The sequence below is a fragment of the Somniosus microcephalus genome, unplaced genomic scaffold (genome assembly GCF_052327205.1).
Source record: "Somniosus microcephalus isolate GS21.2 unplaced genomic scaffold, FLI_Smic_1.0 unresolved_chr2, whole genome shotgun sequence".
NCBI classification, from domain to species: domain Eukaryota; kingdom Metazoa; phylum Chordata; class Chondrichthyes; order Squaliformes; family Somniosidae; genus Somniosus; species Somniosus microcephalus.
Genome location: NW_028225180.1, coordinates 30,478,525 through 30,497,709, shown reverse-complemented (window position 1 = coordinate 30,497,709; position 19,185 = coordinate 30,478,525). Strand labels below are relative to the sequence as shown.

Here is a 19,185-nt window from a genome sequence, read left to right as displayed (position 1 = left end):
AGCAAAGATCTCCAGACATTTCAAGATATTTTCTTAAGATCACCTGGAAGCCCGAGAATTCTTGGTTCAGATGTCAGGTCTGTTATGATATACATATTTTTTATTCGTTTATGGGATGTGGGCGTCGCTGGCAAGACCAGTATTTATTGCCTATCCCTAATTGCCCTTGAGAAGCTGGAGGTGAGCCGCCTTCTTGAACCGCTGCAATCCATGTGATGAAGGTCATTCCGCAGTGCTTTTAGGTAGGGATTTCCAGGATTTTGACCCAGCGACGATGACGGATTGGTGATATCCTTGTAAGTCCGGATGGTGTGTGACTTGGAGGGAAACTTGGAGGTGATGGTGTTCCCATCTGCCTGCTGCCCTTCTCCTTCTAGGTGGAAGAGCTCGTGGGTTTGGGAGGTGCTGACAAAGAAGCCTTGGCGAGTTGCTGCAGTGCATCTTGTATATGGTACACACTGCAGCCACGATACGCCGGTGGTGGAGGGAGCAAATGTTTGAGGTGGTGGATTGGGTGCCAATCAACCAGGCTGCTTCGTCCTGGATGGTGTCGAGCTTCGTCAGTGTTGTTGGAGCTGCACTCATCCAGGCAGGTGGAGCGCATTCCATCACACTCCTTACTTGTATCTGTAGATGGTGGAAGGGTTTGCAGAGTCAGGAGGTGAGACACAGCCCGCAGAATACCTAGCCTCTGACCTGCTATTGTTGCTACATTATTTATGTGGCTCGTCCAGTTAAGTTTCTGGTCAATGGTGTTGCCCAGAATGTTGATTGTGGTGGATTCTCCTTTGGTAATGCCGTTGAATTTCAAGGGGAGGTAGTTTGACTCTCGCTTCTTGGAGAGAGTCATTTCCTGGCACTTATGTTGCGTGAATTTTACCTGCCACAAATCAGCCCAAGCCTGAACGTCATCCAGGTCTTGTTGCCTGCTGGCATGGACTGTTTCATTATCTGTGGAGTTGTGAATGGCGCAGAACAATGTGGAGTCAACAGGGAACATCCCCATTTCTGATCTTATGTTGGAGGGAAGTTCATTGATGAAGCAGCTAAAGATAATTTGGCCTAGGGCACTGCCCTGAGGAACTCCTGCAGCGATGTCCTGGGACTGTGATAATTGACCTTCAACCAGCACAAACATCTTCCTTTGTGCTAGGTATGACTCCAGTCAGTGTAAAGTTCCCCACCCCGATTCCCTTTGACTTCAGTTTTACTAGGGCTCCTTGATGCCTCACTCGCTCAAATGCTGCCTTGATGTGAAGGGCAATCACTCTCGCCTCACCTGTGGAATTCAGCGTCTTTGTCCATGTTTCGACCAATACTGTAATGAGGTTGGGAGCTGAATGGTCTTGGCCGAACCGAAACTGGGTATCAATGAGCAGGTTACTAGTGAGTAGGTGCTGCTTGGTAGCACTGTCAATGACACCTTCCATCACTTTGCTCATGATTGCGAATAGACTGATGGGGCGATAATTGGCCAAGTTGGATTTGTGCTGCTTTTTGTGGACAGGACATACGTGGGCAGTTTTCCACATTGTCTGAGAGATGCCAGTGTTGTAGCTGTACTGCAACAGCTTGGCTAGATTTGCGGGTTGTTCTGGAGCACAGGTCTTCAGCACGATAGAAGGGATGTTGTCGGGACCCATAGCCTTTCCTGTATCTGGTGCGCTCAGCCATTTCTTAATTTCACGAAAACAGTATACCAGTGTGTGGCTGAATGAATGAGTCTCACACATGCTCAGTTATCGACAACAGCACAACATGAAATATCTAATGTGGCTCAGGAGAGTGAGACACGTTCAATTGTTTTAATTCATTCACGGCTTGTGGTTGACTCTGAAATGCCCCCTGAAATGGTCCATCAATTCAATCAGTTTTCAAGAAGAGTTGTTCTAGGTCTGGAGTCACATATAGGCCAGACCGAGTAAGAACAGTCAATTTCCTTCCCTAAAGGACATGAGTGAACCAGATGGTTCTTTAGAATTTGATACGAGCTATGACGCATTCTCCATAGTGAATCCAACTTTGAAATAATCAAAATAGAGGTAAACACACTGCTTCCTGTCAGATGCATTAAAATTAAAAGTAAAGAGAATGCTGATCAATTAATATGTCCTTACATCTAGAATGGTCGTCAATTGTAAGGCCTCCACTAAGTACTAAACAAAGAAGGCTGATAGGGAGAATAAACAAGCAAAAAAATCATGGAGGTCGAGGCCTGTCTGTCTGGACAAGGTTGAATGCAAATCAGCTACAAGCTGAAGGAGGGAGACAAGGTTCCATAACAACATATAGATCCAAGTGAGAGGCGACCTCCACGCGGAAGCAAAAGACCTCAAAAGGGGTAAGTTTGGAATCCGTGCTAAAACGAGGTACAGCCTCTCAGAAGCATAATTTCGGCGGTACTAGAGAAATAACCTTAAGGTGGGCTCCTTGGGAAGATTGGGAGTCCCGTATGCGGGATACCAGGAAGACTACCCTGAACCAGGTTGTATTGGACACTTCCTGATGCCAAACACTGAATTGGTCACGGTATAAATAGGGTTCTGTTAAAGAGTTCGTATCACACTAGGGCAAAAAGTGATTCAAGCACAATGTAAAAGACTTCAATATAAACTTAAAAGGTAATGACAGCCGGTTATTTTAAATTAAGAAAAGCCTTATGTTAATAATGTTAACTATTGGTTTGCCAAGTACAAATGCTGATGGTGATCGTCATCACACTAAAACATATGTGGGACTAAAAAAAAGACATCCCACCTCGCAAATAAAACTTTAACTTTCTGATCCAGGAAAAGGACCCAAATGTTAATGGACTAGAAATAATTGAATAATGAAATTTATTAAATAACGATGTGCGTTTTGAAATTGTTAATTTCAATTGAAAGTGTTAAAAAGAGCTTGGATCTGTCAAGTAGATTATGTGGAGGGCGATATTCACAATGAATAGACAACATGGTAGGAGAATTAGCAAAGGATGTGTCAGTAAAGAATAGAGAACAGGAACCAAGGGCTGAGTAAGATAGGGAACCTAAGGCGAATCAGTTTAAATCGAAAATAAAGCGAAAGCTGACAGGATAGCTAGGAAAGGGAGCCATGGCAAGCTTAACAGGAGTAAACAGAATAGATATAGAAATATGTGGGAACACGAAGAGGTAATGAAGAGGCAATTAAAAAGATTATTGGCAAACAATAAGGCCGACCAGAATCAAGGCCTTACTAGAGGCATCATGTGTAGCCTCTGTGTGTCATTTGTGATGAATGTGGTACAGAAGGGATTGGTCAACATAACGGGTAATCAAATCCCTTTGTTTATGCATGAGAATAACTGAGAAAATGGTTTAAATGAACCACGGCATAGTCTATGATGTCATACAACAAATGGGAATGGCGTTTTTTCCCCTAGGATGGGGAAGAAAGTGAAGATATTATGCCAGTGCGATTGGTCTTGCCTGTGTTAAGAAAAATGGAAATGAAATAAAACCTTGGAAGGTCTATAGGGTAGAATCGATTGGAATTTACGAAGACTCGGAGTTAGTTCCGATCCATAAACAGTATGAGGAATATCGAAGATATCAGATTAAGAAGGGAGGAACTTGGATAGTAATGTTGTACGCTGAAAGGGATCACATGGGTTTGTAGATGTGACATACTCCATCAACATGCTGTTCCACGTTTTGGGTTCACCCTCGCAAAGAATCACCAAAATGCCAGATTGAAATAAGTAAATGGGGTGAAGACAAAACTTAAATGGTGTATAAAGCAAAATGATTATATTGTGTGACTACTACGTCCACTTATATGACTGTGGGTTCTCGCAAATTCCCCATACTAGAACACCAGTTTTGTTTGATTCCAATGAGAAATACGCATACAGGTGCTAAAACGTTGGTACCGGTACATCATTATAAAGTTAGTAACCTACAGATGTAACTGCCTCTGGAGGAGAGAATCATAGAACCATAGAGATACTCAGCACAGAAAGAGGCCCTTCGGCCCATCGTGTCCATGCCGGCTATCATGCACTATCACAGCGGCAGCGGCGGCAGCGGGAAACGCAAGCGGCGAGGCTATAAAAGGCCTCAGAGGCTCAGGAAGGCCTCAGAGCTACAGCAGCGGGAAACGCGAGTGGCGAGGATATAAAACGCCCCCAAGACTCAGGTAGACCTCAGAGCGGCAGTGGCGGCTGCGGGAAATGCGAGCGGCGAGACTATAAAAGGCCCCAGAGACTCAGATAGGCCTCAGAGCGGCAGTGGCAGCGGCGGGAAACATGAGCGGCGAGGCTATAAATGGCCCCAGAGACACAGGTAGGCCTCAGAGCGGCAGTGGCGGCGGCGGGAAATGCGAGCGGCGAGGCTATAAATGGCCCCAGATACCAGGTAGGCCTCAGAGCGGCAGCGGGGGTGGCGGGAAATGCGAGCAGCGAGGCTATAAAAGGCCCCAGAGACTCAGGTAGGCCTCACATTTACTAATCTCCAATCTCAGAGAGGGAGAGAAGTAAAACGTAATCGAAGTGTGACGTCACCAGAAAGAGGGAAGTGATTGGCTGGTGAGTATTTCACGCTTTTTTTTAAAACTTTAACTCTGTGGTCTGTTGTTAAACCAGGGCCCTTAAATATATCATTTATCTGTAGCGTAATTGGTATGACTCATTTGATTAATTTAATTTCAATTAATTAAAGGGTAAGTCATAGCAGGACAGCCCGGTGCTGTGGTATGCTCCTCCTGCGCTATGTGGGAACTCAGGAACACTTCCTGTGTCCCTGACAACTATGTGTGCAGGAAGTGTGTCCAGCTGCAGCTACTGGCAGACCGCATTGCGGCGTTGGAGCAGCGATTGGATACATACTGGAACATTTGCGATGCTGAGGATGTCGTGAATAGCATGTTTAATCAGTTGGTCACACGGCAGATATGCGCAGGCAGGTAGTGCAGGGGTCCCCTCTCGACATCCCCCTCTCAAACAGATATATCAGTTTGGATACTGATGGGGGGGATGGCTTACCAGGGGAAGGCAGCAGCAGCCAACTTCCTGGCACCAGGGGTGGCTCTGCTGCACAGGACGGGAGGAAAAAGAGGGGGAGTGCTATAGTAATAGGGGATTCTATTGCAAGGGGAATAGATAGGCATTTCTGCGGCCGCAAGCGAGACTCCAAGTTGGTGTGTTGCCTCCCTGGTGCAAGGGTCAAGGATGTCTCAGAGCGACTGCAGAACATTTTGGAAGGGGAGGGTGAACAGCCAGTTGTAGTGGTGCATATAGGTGCCAACGATAGAGGTAAAAACCGGGATGAGGTCCTAAAAGCTGAATATAGGGAGTTAGGAGGTAAATTAAAAAGTAGGACCTCAAAGGTAGTAATTTCAGAATTGCTGCCAGTGCCACGTGCTAGTCAGAGTAGAAATAGAAAGGGCCAAACTAATTCATAATGAGAGTGTGAAAAAAGCAAGCCTGAAGGCTTTGTATCTTAATGCTAGAAGCATTAGGAACAAGGTGGATGAATTAGTTGTGGAAATAGAGGTAAACAAGTATGATTTGATTGGGATTACAGAAACGTGGCTGCAGGGTGGGCAAGGCTGGGAACTTAACTTCCAGGGATATACAATATTTAGGAAGGATCGGCAAAAAGGTAGGGGAGGTGGGGTAGCATTGCTGGTAAAGGAGGGGATTAATGCAATGGAAAGGAAGGATATTAACTCGGATGAAACGGAATCTGTATGGGTAGAAATGAGAAATAGCAAGGGGAGAAAAACGTTAGTGGGTGTGATATATAGGCCTCCAAATAGTAATATGGAGGTGAGGGAAGGCATAAAAAGGGAAATTAGAGAAGCGTGCGATAAGAGCACAGCTGTCATCATGGGTGACTTTAATTTACATATTGATTGGACTACCCAAATTAGTAAAAATTCTGAGGAGGAGGAATTCCTGGAATGTTTTCGGGACGGTTATCTGGACCAATATGTCGAGGAGCCGACTCGAGATCAGGCCATTTTAGACTGGGTATTGTGCAATGAGAAGGGACTTATCACCAATCTTCTTGTACGAGGCCCCTTGGGTCAGAGCGATCATAATATGATCGAGCTCTCAGTCGAGATGGAGAGTGAGGAAATTGAATCAGAGACTAAGGTCCAGAACTTAAATAAAGGGAATTACGAGGGTATGAGACGGGAATTGGGTAAGATTGATTGGGTGGTGTTTCTGGGGGGATTGACAGTGGATAGACAATGGCAAGCATTCAAAGATAGAATGGAAGAATTCCAGAACATGTTTATACCGGTTTGGCATAAAAATAAACCTAAAAAGGTGACTCAACCGTGGATAACGAGGGAAATTAGGGACAGCATAAAATCAAAAAAAAGGGCATATCAACTGGCAAAAAAAAGCACCAGACCGGAAGATTGGGGGCAGTACAGGATACAGCAGAAGAGGACAAAGGGATTAATCAGGAAGGGGAAAATAGAATACGAAAGTAAACTTGCAGCAAAAATAAAGACAGACTGCAAAAGCTTTTATCGGTATATCAGGAGGAAAAGACTGGTAAAATCCCAAGTCGGTCCCCTGCAGTCCGATTCGGGAGAATATATAATGGAGAATAAGGAAATGGCAGACCAATTAAACTCATACTTTGGTTCTGTATTCACAAAGGAGGACACAAATAACCTCCCAGGAATATCGGCAAACATAGGGACTAATGAGAGGGAGGAGCTGACAGAAATTAGTATCTCTAGGGATATGGTGTTGGGTAAGTTGAGGGGACTGAAGGCCGACAAATCCCCGGGGCCTGATAAACTACATCCTAGGGTACTTAAGGAGGTGGCCCTGGAGATAGCAGATGCTCTAAGGATCATCTTCCGGAACTCCATTGACTCGGGAACAGTACCCGTGGATTGGAGGGTAGCTAATGTTACCCCAATATTTAAAAAGGGGGGTAGAGAGAAAGCAGGGAATTATAGACCAGTAAGCCTTACATCGGTTGTGGGCAAAATGCTAGAGTCCATTATTAAGGATAAAATAGCGGAGCACTTGACAAATGGGGAAAGGATCGGACAGAGTCAACATGGATTTACAAAGGGTAAATCGTGTTTGACTAATCTGCTGGAATTTTTTGAGGAAGTAACTGGTAAAATAGATGGGGGAGAGCCAGTGGATGTGGTGTACCTTGACTTCCAGAAAGCCTTCGATAAGGTTCCACACAAAAGATTGTCATGCAAAATTAAGGCTCATGGGATTGGGGGCAAAGTATTAACGTGGATAGAGAACTGGCTGGCGGATAGAAAACAGAGAGTTGGAATAAACGGCTCGTTTTCAGAGTGGCAGGCAGTGACCAGCGGGGTGCCGCAAGGATCTGTCCTGGGACCCCAGCTGTTCACAATATATATAAATGATCTGGATCAGGGAATTGGATGCAATATTTCCAAATTCGCTGACGACACTAAACTAGGAGGAGGGGTGGGCTCTGATGAGGATGTCAGGAGGCTACAGTGCGATTTGGACAGGTTGGGGGAATGGGCGGATACGTGGCAGATGCACTATAATGTGGATAAATGCGAGGTTATCCACTTTGGGGGTAAAAACAGGAGGGTAGATTATTATCTAAATGGCAATAGATTGGGAGATGGGGAAGTGCAGAGGGACCTGGGTGTTCTTGTGCACCAGTCACTGAAGGAGAGCATGCAGGTGCAACAGGCGATTAAGAAGGCAAATGGTATGTTGGCCTTCATATCAAGGGGGTTCGAGTATAGGAATAGGGATACCTTACTACAGCTGTACAAGGTGCTGGTGAGACCGCATCTGGAGTATTGTGTACAGTTTTGGTCGCCCCATCTGCGGAAGGATGTTCTTGCCATGGAAAGAGTGCAACGGCGATTCACCAGGCTGATACCTGGAATGGCGGGAATGACCTACGAAGAGAGATTAAATAGTTTGGGCTTGTACTCACTGGAGTTTAGAAGATTGAGAGGGGATCTCATCGAAACATATAAAATTATGGCAGGCCTGGACAGGCTGAATTCAGAGAGAATGTTTCCAATGGCCAGGGAGCACAGAACCAGGGGCCACAGTCTAAAAATAGCGGGCAAATCATTTAAAACAGAGATGAGGAAGAATTTCTTCACTCAAAGAGTGGTGAGCCTGTGGAATTCCCTGCCACAGAGGGCTGTGAAGGCTAATTCAATAAATATTTTCAAGAGAGAATTGGATATATTTCTGAAGGCTAAGGGGATTAAGGGTTACGGAGAAAAGGCGGGGACGGGGTACTGAACTGGTAAGATCAGCTATGATCTCAGACGAGGATCAGCCATGATCTCATTGAATGGCGGAGCAGGCTCGAAGGGCCGAATGGCCTACTCCTGTTCCTATCTCTATGTTACTATGAATGCGTGGCTAGAGGAATGGTGCAAGTGGGAGGGAATCAAATTCCTGGGACATTGGAACCGGGTCTGGGAGAGGTGGGACCAGTTCAAACCGGAAGATTTGTACCTGGGCAGGGCCGGGACCGATGTCCTAGGGGGAGTGTTTGCTAGTGCTCTGGGGGAGTGTTTAATCTAAAATGGCAGGGGGTTGGGAACCTGATCAGGGGGACAGAGGAAAGGGAAACAAGGATTAAAGCAAAAGATAGGAAGGAGAAAAACAAAAGGGACAGGCAGAGAAATCAAGGGTTTAAATCAAATATGTCCACATCAAACTATAATTCTCAAATATCTAAGAGCGTTAAAAAAGAAGCCTGAAGGCTTTGTGTCTTATTGCGAGGAGCATTCCTAATAAGGTGGATGAATCAGCTGTGCAAGTAGAGGTAAACAAATATGATATGATTGGGATGACAGAAACATGGCTCCAGGGTGGCCAAGGCTGGGCACTCAACATCCAGGGGTATTCAATATTCAGGAATGATTGGCAAAAAGGAAAGTGAGGTGGGGTAGCATTGCTGGTTAAAGAGGGGATTAATACAATTGAAAGGAGAGATATTAGCTCTGATGATGTGGGATCTGTATGGGTAGAAATGAGAAATACCAAGGGGCAGGAAACGTTAGTGGGAGTGGTATATAGACCTCCAAAGAGTAATGAGGAGGTCGGGGATGGCATTATACAGGAAATTAGATAAGCGTGCAAAATAGAGCACAGCAGTTATCATGGTTGACTTTAATCTACATATAGATTGAGCTAACCAAATTAGTAACAATACTGTGGAGGAGGAATTTCTGGAGTTTATAAGGGATGGTTTCCTGGACCAATATGTCGAGGAACCAACCAGAGATCAGGCCATCTTAGACTGGGTAAATTGTAATGAGAAAGGATTAATTAGCAATCTTGCGCAAAGCCCCTTGGGTCGGAGCGTTCATAATATGATAGAATTCTTCATTAAGATGGAGAGTGAAATAGTTGACTTAGAGACTCGCGTCCTGAATTTAAATAAAGGCGACTATGATGGTATGAGGTGCGAGTTGGGTAGGATTGATTGGGGAATGTCACTCAAAGCGTTGACGGTGGATGGGCAATGGCAAACATTCAAAGATGGCATGAATGAACTACAGAATTTGTTCCCCCAGTTTGGCATAAAAATAAAACAAAAAATGTGACTCAACCGTGGCTAACAAGGGAAATTAGGGATACCATAAGATCCAAGGAGAGGACATATAAATTGGCCAGAAAAAGCAGTAAACCTGAGGATTGGGAGCAGTTTAGAATCCAACAAAAGAGGACAAAGGGATTAATAAGAGGGGGAAAATAGAGTATGAGAGTAAGCTTGCAGGGAACATAAAAAGTGACTGTAAAATTGTTTATAGATATGTGAAGAAAAAAAGATTGGGGAAGTCAAACGTAGGTCCCTTGCAGTCAGAATCAGGGGTATTTTTAATGGGGAACAAAGAAATGGCAGACCAATTAAATACATGCTTTGGTTCTGCCTTCACAAAGGAGGACACAAATAACCTCCCAAAGATGTCGGGGAACATAGGGTCTAATGAAAGGGAGGAACTGATAGAAATCAGTATTTGTAGGGAAATGGTGTTAGGGTAATTGATGGGATTGAGGTCCGATAAATCCCATGGGCCTGGTAATCTACATCCTAGGGTACTTAAGGAAGTTGCCCTAGAAATAGTAGATGCAATGCTGGTCATCTTCCAAAATTCGATAGATTATGGAACAGTACCCATGGATTGGCGGGTAGCTAATGTTCCCCCACTGTTCAAAAAGGGTGGTAGAGAGAAAACGGGGAATTACAGACCGGGAAGCTTGACATCGGTAGTGGAGAAAATGCTAGAGTCCATTATAAAGGATTTAATAGCAGAACACTTGGAATAATGTGACCAGATCGGACAAAGTCAACATGGACTAACAAAAGGTAAATCGTGGTTGACTAATCTACTGGAAATTTTTGAGGATGTAACTGGCAGAATAGATAAGAGAGAACCAGTCGATGTGGTGCATTTGGATTTTCAAAAGGCTTTTGATAAGGTCCCGCATAAGAGATTAGCGTGTACAATTAAGGCACATGGTATTGGGGGCAAGGTATTGACTTGGATAGAGAACTGGTTATCAGACAAAAAGCAAAGAGTTGGAACAAACGGCTCTTTTTCCAAGCGGCAGGCAGTGACTAGTGGGGTACCGCAGGGATTGGTCCTTAGACCCCCGCTATTCACAATATATATTAATGATCTGGACGAGGGAACTAGATGTAATATCTCCAAGTTTGCAGACAACACAAAGCTGGGTGGGCGTGTGTGCTGTGAGGAGGATGCCGAGAAACTCCAGTATGACTTGTACAGGTTGGGTGATTGGGCAGAAGCATGGCAGGTGCAATATAACGTGGATAAATGCGAGGTTATCCAATTTGGTGTCAAAAACAGGAAGGCAGATTATTATCTGAATGTCAATAGATTGGGAGAAGGGGAAGTGCAACGAGACCTGGGTGTCCTTGTGCACCAGTCGCTAAAAGTAAGCATGCAGTTGCAGCAGGCGTTTAAGAAGGCAAATGGCATGTTGGCATTCGTAGCGAGAGGGTTTGTGTACAGGAACAAGGATGTCTTGCTGCAGTTGTACAGGGCGTTGGTGAGACCACATCTTGGTATTGTGTGCAGTTTTGGTAGCCTTATCTGAGGAAGGTTATTCTTGTCATGGAAGTAGTGCAGCGAAAATTCACCAGGCTGATACCTGGGATGGCAGGAATGACAAATGAGGAGAGACTGGGTCGATTGGGCTTGTACTCGCTGCAGTTTAGAAGAATGAGAGGGGGTCTCATCGAAACTTATCAAATTCTAACAGGACTAGACAGATTAGATGCTGGAAGGATGTTCCAGATGGTCGGGAATCCAGAACCAGGGGTCACAGTCTAAGGATAAGGGGTAAGCCATTTTATACAGAGATGAGGAGGAATTTCTTCACCCACAGAGTGGTGAACCTGTGGAATTCTCTGCCAAAGAAGGCAGCAGAGGCCAATTCATTAAATATATTCAAGAAGGAGTTAGGTATATTTCATAAGGCTAAAGGGATCAAGGATATGGAGAGAAGGCAGGAACAGGGTCCTGAATTTGGATGATCAGCCATGATCTTATTGAATGGCGGAGCAGGCTCGAGGGGCCGAATGGCTTACTCCTGCTCCTATCTTCTATGTTTCTATGTTTATTTTATTCCCATTTTCCAGCACTTGGTCCGTAGCCTTGTATGCTATTGCGTTTCAAGCGCTCATCTAAATGCTTCTTGAATTTTGTAAGGCTTCCTGCCTCTACCACCCTTTCAGGCAGTGAGTTCCAGATTCCAACCACCCTCTGGGTGAAAACGTTTTTTCCTCAAATCCCATCTAAACCTCCTTCCCCTTACCTTGAAACTATGCCCCCTGGTTATTGACCCTGCTACTAACGGGAAATATTCATTTCTATCTACCCAATATGTGCCCCTCATAATTTTGCACACCTCAATCGGGTCCCCCCTCAGCCTTCTCTGCTCTAAGGAAAACAACCCCAGCCTGTCCAGTCCCACTTCATAGTTGAAGCGCTCCAGCCCAGGTAACATCCTGCTGAATCTCCTCTGCACCCTCTCCAATGCAATCACATCCTTCCTAAAGTGTGGCTACCTTAACTGCACTCAGTATTCCAGCTGTGGCTTAAGTAGCGTTTTGTACAGCTCCATCATAACCTCCCTGCTCTTATAGACTATGCCTCGGCTAATGAAGGCAAGTATCCCATATGCCTTTTTACCCACCTTATCTACCTGTCTTGCTGCATTCAGGGACCAATGAAAATGCACACCAAGGTCCCGCTGATCCTTTGTCCTTCCTAGGGTCCTACAATTCGTTGTGTATTCCCTTGCATGGTTAGTGCTCCCAAAATGCATCCAGCTCACACTTTTCAGGGTTATATTCCATTTGCCACTGAGCTGCCCATCTAACCAACCTGTCTACATCGTCCTGTAGCCTGAGGCTTCCCTCCTCGCTATTTAAGACTCCACCAATTTTCGTGTCATCTGCGAACTTACTGATCATACCTCCTACATTGATATGGAAATCATTAACGTACACGACAAACGTCAAAGTTCCCAGCACCGACCCCTGCGATACACCACTGGACACAGGCTTCCAGTCACAAAAACAACCTTTCGACCATCACCATCTGACTCCTGCCACGAAGCCAATTTTGGATCCAAAGTGCCAAATTGCCCTGGATCCTATGGGCTCTTAAATTCTTGAACAGCCTCCCATGCGGGACTTTGTCAAAAGCCTTACTGAAGTCCACGTAGACCACATCAACTGCACTACCCTCATCCACACACCTAGCCACCCCCTCGAAAAATTCAAACAAATTAGTTAGACATGATCTCCCCATGACAAAGCCATGCTGACTATTCTTGTTTAATCATTGCCTCTCCAAGTGGAGACTAATTCTGTCCCTCGTAATTTTTTCCAATAATTTCCCTACCACTGGTGTTAGGCTCACTGGCCTGTAATTCCCTGGTTTATCCCTACTACCCTGCTTGAATAATGGTACTACCTTATATATTCTCCAGTACTATGGCACCTCCCCTGTAGAGCCCCTGCGATCTCCTCCATTGCCTCAGACATCAGCCTGGGATACATCTCGTCTGGGCCTGGGGATGTGTCCAATTTTAATCCCACTAAAACCGCTAGTACATCCTCCTCATCAACACTAATTTGTTCAAGTATATCACAATCCCCCTGCATGATTTCTATGCCTACATCGTCCTTCTCCATAGTGAACACAGATACAAAATATTAATTAAAACTTCTCCTAAATCTTCTGGCTCTACACACAGAAGATGGAAATCATTAACGTACACTACAAACGTCAAAGTTCCCAGCACCGACCCCTGCGATACACCACTGGACCCATTACACCCTAATGGGCCCTACTCTTTCCTTGGTTATCCTCTTGCCCTTAATATAATTATAAAACACCTTGGGGTTTTCCTTTTTTTTGCCCGCCAGTGTATTTTCATGCCCCTTTTTCGCTCTCCTAATTTATTTTTTAAGTACCCCCTGCACATTCTATACTCCTCTAGGGCTTCCACTGTTTTCAGTGCTGTGTATCTGCCAAAAGCCTCCCTTTTTTCCTAATGCATTCTTGTATATCCCTTGAGATCCAGAATTCCCTGGGCTTGTTGGTCCCACCCTTGACCTTTACGGGAAGATGTTGCTGTTGTACTCTCTCTATTTCCTTTCAGAAAGACTCCCACTGCTCTGCTGTGGATATTCCTACAAGTAGCTGATCCCCATTCACTTTGCCAGATCCTGCCTTGTCATATTAAAATCGAATATTTATTTCCGGTCCATCTTTGTCCTTTTCCATGACTACTTTAAATCCCACCGAATTATGGTCACTGTCACCAAAATGCTCTCCTACTGACACTTTTACAACTTGCCCGGCTACATTCCCTAGAATGATCTAGTACCGCCCCTCTCTTGTAGGACTTTCTAGATGCTGGCTCAAACAGCCTTCCTGGATGCACTTTAAGAATTCTGCACCATCTTAGTCTTTCACACTCTCACTATCCCAGTTAATATTGGCGAAGTTGAAATCCCCTACTATTATTACACTCTTATTTCTGCACTTCTCTGAGATTTGCCTATATACCAGTTCAACTATCTCCCCCTGACAGTTTGGGTGCCTATGGTACCCTCCCAGCAAAGTGCTTGCCCCTTTTTGTTCTTAAGTTCTACCCATAAGGCCTCATTAGAGGAACCTGCTAAGGTAGCATCCCTCCTTACAGCAGTCATTGACACCTTGATTAATATTGCGACACACCCTCCTATTTTACACGCCCCTCTGTCTCGCCTGAAGATGCTATACCCCGGAATATTGAGCTGCCGGTCCTGCCCCTCCCTCAGCCATGTCTCTGTGAGAGCAACAATATCGTACTCCCAAATGTTCATCAACACCTTTACTTCGTCTGCCTTACTCGCAAGACTCCTTGGGCCAGTAATACCGGTCCCAACGCGTGAGTACGGACGGGGTACTCACGCGTTGGTCCGCTGGAAGTGCCGGATTTCAGCATGCACAGCGCATGCGCGGGAAACTGGCATTCCCTCCAAGGGGTTCAGAGGTCCAACGCGTGCATGCAGGGCTCTGCGCGGATGCATTGAACTTCCTTTTTGACAGGTTTGCCCGTGTGTAAGGGCCTGAACTATTTAGACATATAAAAAGGAGGCGTAAGGACTTGATTCTTTAAGGTAAGTGGTCTATTATTTAAAATTATAAAATTTTTCCCACAGTTTTATTGTTTTTAAGGACTTTACAGTAAGGTAAGTTTATTTTTAGACTCGATTTCTTAAAAAATTATTTTTTTCAAAAGTTTGATTAATTGATTAAAATAGTTTTTTAAAGATATTTATAGTTTATTTAACTTTTGGGATGTTTTTAAAAATTTTATTTAAAGTTAAACTAGTCTTTTGGGTGCCCGTACTTTTCATGAGTTTGACAGTTCTTACTATCAAACTCATGAATGAAGTTTCCCCTCCCCTGATTGGCTGCACAGTGCTCATCTGATTCCAGCCGGCACATCGCACTAACTACGCCGCTGGATTAGGCAAGCACAGCGCGCCAACATCTGAACCGGGCCAGTGACAGGAATTCCAAGCAGGCCCAGGCTTCAGATGTCGGCGCGCCGGGTGAGTGCACATCAGGGGCTTGCACGCGCGGCAAGCCCCCAAACCTAATTTCTGGGCCAATGTGTTACATTAAATGCCTTCCAGCCTTGCCATACGCCCTTGTGCCGTTACATATTTGCTCTGCCTTCCAGGCTGAATTGCTTTCCCTCTATATTTGGCTGTGCATCACCCCCTACTATAGCTCCACTCCGTAACCCATCCCCATGCCAAATCAGTTTAGCCCCACAACAGCACTAGCAAACCTTCCCGCAAGTATGTTGGTGCTGTTCCGGTTCAGGTGCAGCCCGTCCGTCTTGTACAGGTCCCACCTTCCCCAGAAGCAGACCCAGTGATCCAGGAAACTAAAGCCCTCCCTCCTGCACCAACTCTTTAGCCACTCATTCATCTGCTCTATCCTCCCACTCCTATACTCATTAGCACGTGGCTAAAGGATGAAGCCATTCGAACCATTCCTCATGTGAGACCCTTCCTACCTCCTCTGTCACCCTTCCTACCTCCTCTGTCTCTGGCTTTAAATGGCATAATTCAATGAACTAGGATATCCCAGAAACACATAGTGCAAATGATAAAGACAAATAGAGAGACAGTGCAATCCCGATACTGGGAATCATGAATGGTGGGAAGTAGTATCTAGCGTGGAACTATATCCTTGGGCTAGATTATTCCAGATGGGATTGGTGATAGCACAGACAAAAGCTTTTGGGATTCTGGTCATTGCATTGTGCTGTGTAAGGGAGTCGATAATGGACATAGGAAATGCTGAAAGGTAAGAAGATAGCAAGGGCACTAAGAGGAGGCCAGGATTAGTAAAGACAAAGAATGATATAAAACACTTTGCCAAGAGGTAAAATAACCCATACAAAAGTGGGACATGTTGGCATATGGACCCCGGTTAAATCAGTTTCTGAAAGGAACTCATGTTCAATTAATTTGTTAAAGGGAAAAAAGTGTTTCATATTTTTAGAGAGAGAGAGCGACAAAGAGACGGAAAGACAGATTTCACTTAGCAACAGCTGGAGTTTTGCAACCAACCAGCCTTCGATATACATATTGGGGCAGAAATTCGGGTTGGGGGGAGAAGCCCCCGATCTGCACTTACCCGACGCGCCGGCCGTTGAGCTTCAGGGACGCCTGGAATTCCTGGTTTAAAATGTTGACTCCCGGGCAGCGTCTGACGTCACGCCGCCCAGGAGTGCAGCCAGCGTGAAGCCTGGAGCGCGCCGTGCAAGTGAGACACGCCCCTTGAGGTCTCATTTTAAAAGGACACGCCCCCAATGTTTCTCACAAGCTGCAAAGCATTTTTACATGTAGAGCAGCATTTTAAATAGGTTTTTGGTATTTTTAAGAAGCTTTTGGTAACTTTTATAAAAGTTTACATTATTTTGAAGAATCTGAAGTAGTTTTGAACAGAATTAAAGCGATTTAAAAGCATTTCTTTCATTCCATTTATTTAATTAGCAACGTCATCGTCGTACATGTCTTCGCACTGTTCCCTTTGGGGAACTGTATGAAGTGGTGGAAGGATTTCTGGCCGTGATAAACGCTCCTTCTGTGACTGTAATCATCTTTGTACCAGCCATTAGGGTGGTTAGTCCTATGGCAGGAGGGTTTTACAGGCTCCCACAATCTATACGGGGGGGAGGGGCCACGCACACCCACCGACGCAAATATCCCACTGGATGTCTACCCAGAATTTAGAGCCGGAGCTCCGACTCCACTTGCCGGGACTGTCTGGAGCGGGGTTAGAAATCCTATGCCGTGTGGTCCAGTGGGGGGGATGCTACCGCTACGCCAAAGGCCCACTCAGATTAGCAACGTGAAATGGCTGGAATGAGCACAATTCACGGCATTCAAAGAACTAGCAATTGAACTGATGATGACCTCAGCAATCTCCTCAACGAGGTGGAGGCGCAGCACCTGCTCATCATTGGCAATGAGAAGTCCAAGGCGCCGCAAAAAGGAGAGAAAATAGCTTGGTCTTTCAAGTGGCAGCATAGGGCTCCAGTCACGGGGAGGAAAAAGGCGCAGGAAACGTATGGGTGTCACCTTTTGCGCGGAGTGGGCCTTTTGAGTAGCGGTAAGCATCCCCGCCACTGGGCCAGAAGGAGTAGGGTTTCAAGCCCCGCTCCAGACAGCCCTGGCAAGTGGAGTCGGAGCTCCAACTATAAATTCTGGGTGGACATCCAGCGGGATACTTGCGTCTGCGTGTGTGGGTGCCCCTCAGATGGGTTGTGGGAGCCCGTAAAACCCTCACGCCATAGGACTAACCACCCTAATGGCTGGTATGAAGATGGTTATGGTCACGGAAGGAGCATTAACGTGGCCAGAAAACCTTCCACCACTTCATACAGTTCCCGAAGGGGAACAGTGTGAGGATATGTACGACGATGACCTCTTGCGCAATGCACCTCCTTGGACCCTCAGTTGCAGATGCGAGGGGGCAAATCATGCAATTGTTAAATTTTTCATTTTATTGACATGTAAAGTGTTGGCCCAGTCATTCCGTTCCAAACGCGTGAGTATGGTCGGGGTACTCACGCGTCTGGCCGGAGGAAATGCCGGTTTTCAGCATGCACAGCGCATGCGGGGAAAACCGGCATTTCCTGTCCTCTGAATGAAGGGGTTCAGAGGCAGAACGCATGCAACTGCATAGCCAGCGCGTGCGCAGTAAAATTCGCCAGTTTCATTCATGCTTTCAATGAGGTTAAGTCCTTACAACTTACACATGAAAAAAGCATGAGTACAGTTGCTCCAGAGGCTGCGGAGGAAGATATATTTTATCGTGGAGCTTCTGAAAGGCAATATTTTTGTTTGGGAAAGGGAGTAAAGTTATTTTAAGAAAAGCTGAGGTAAGTTTTAAAGTTTATTTTTGTTTTTTAAAACGGGTTTTCAGTACTGTAGGTAGAAGGAGCAATTGTGGCTATGTGAATTGAATTTGCTGTGTTTATTAAATGTGAAAATGACTCCAACATTTTCAAGAAAGAAACTTTTCATCAGTAACATATTCTTTTAAGTAATTATGTATGTATGTCTGTATATATTCCTTTGCGTATATGTATGTATATATTCCTTTACTTATGTATATGAATGTATGTATTTAATTATGACTTTCAGAGAAAGTAACTTATTGGAAAATCATAATTAAATACATACATTCATACACATAAGTAAAGGAATATATACATATATGTAAAGGAATATATATGGACATACATACATAATTACTTAAAAGAATATATTACTGATGAAGTTTCTTTCTTAAAAATGTTGGAAATTTTACATTACTCATTTTAGAACAGTCATTTAACACAGCAAATTCAATTCACACAGCCACAATTGCTCCTTCTACCTACAGTACTGGAAACCCGTTGAAAAAAAAAAAAGTAACTTTAAAACTTACCTCATCATTTCTTAAAATAACTTTCCTCCCTTTCCCAAACAAAAATATTGTCTTGCAGAAGCTCCACGATAAAATATATCTTCCTCCGCAGCCTCTGGAGCAACTTTACACATGCTTTTTTCACGTGTAAGTTGTAAGGACTTAACCTCACTGAATCCATGAATGAAATCGACGAAGTTCACTGCGTACGCGCTGCCTGTGCAGTCGCACGCGCTGTGCCTCTGAACCCCTTCGTTCAGAGGACAGGAAATGCCGGTTTTCCCCGCATGCGCTGTGCATGCTGCAAACCGGCATTTCCTCCGGCCAGACGCGTGAGTACCCCGACCATACTCACGCGTTTGGAATGGAATTACTGGGCCAATAGAATGTTTAGATTAGAAATAATATGTTAGGATAAGGAAAGTCCAGAACGAGTGTTTATGCTCACCATAGCAAGGCCAAGATGTTTATCTGTGTGTTATTGATGTAGATTGCATCTTTTGACTATACATTAGCCAGAGATATCCATATTTGGCAATGCCTGTAGAGGTTTGATAAGAAAACAGTGTATAAATGTAAGCTTTTTCCCTTGTATGGGAGCATGGACGTACCCATGCCTAGGGACGCGTGCTCTATCTGTTACTAGACTCTGCTTGTAAACTGCTTTCTATGCTGAAGTTAAAGAATGAAATGAATATA

General features: G+C 44.9%; 1 long non-coding RNA gene across 2 annotated transcripts in view; it reads right to left on the bottom strand.

Moving 5' to 3' along the window:
• LOC147092407 (uncharacterized) overlaps positions 1–16,348 on the bottom strand; it is a 38,118-nt gene extending 21,770 nt beyond the window's left edge. Inside the window, exon 1 of one of the 2 annotated variants that reach the window (XR_015075015.1) lies at positions 16,207–16,348. This is a non-coding gene — a long non-coding RNA (uncharacterized LOC147092407). Of the gene's footprint in view, positions 1–7,746; positions 7,919–16,206 lie in introns of those variants that run through there. The other variant, XR_015075013.1, reaches the window with a different exon arrangement.
• Positions 16,349–19,185: the final 2,837 nt, after the last annotated feature.